The sequence below is a fragment of the Sinocyclocheilus anshuiensis genome, unplaced genomic scaffold (assembly GCF_001515605.1).
Source record: "Sinocyclocheilus anshuiensis isolate Anshui unplaced genomic scaffold, SAMN03320099.WGS_v1.1 scaffold383, whole genome shotgun sequence".
Taxonomy (NCBI): Eukaryota; Metazoa; Chordata; class Actinopteri; order Cypriniformes; family Cyprinidae; genus Sinocyclocheilus; species Sinocyclocheilus anshuiensis.
This window is the reverse complement of record NW_015548204.1, coordinates 298481-298959: the sequence shown is the minus strand read 5'-3', so window position 1 is coordinate 298959 and position 479 is coordinate 298481.

The window sequence follows — 479 nt, the reverse complement described above, 5'->3', positions numbered from 1 at the left end:
TTGGTTATTTTAGTAAAAATAGAAATAGAAAAGATGAACTGTAGAATACACCACACATATAATACAATAAATACACATATAATTGTAATAAATAGAAATATAAGATAAAATATAAGAAATATATTTATATTAAATAAATCTTTTATATTTTAAAACACCAACTTTATTAACATTTATTATTTCAAATGCTAAACAAATGGAAACGTACAGGTAAGACTGATTTTCGAAAATGATTTTATTTGAAGTGTTAAAATTGACAATACATATTATCAAACAATTGAATGAATTTATGTTGTTTAACATTATTGAACTACTATTATATCTTGGAAAAATGTGAATATTACATCATTTTTGCATCATTATAAATGACATGTCACATTTTCACACCTGTGACTTACAGTGTGGAGCAGCAGCATGATCAGTCCTCTCTCTGTGTTTCAGAGTGTTTGAAGCAGAAGGCCACAGAGAGAAGACCAGAC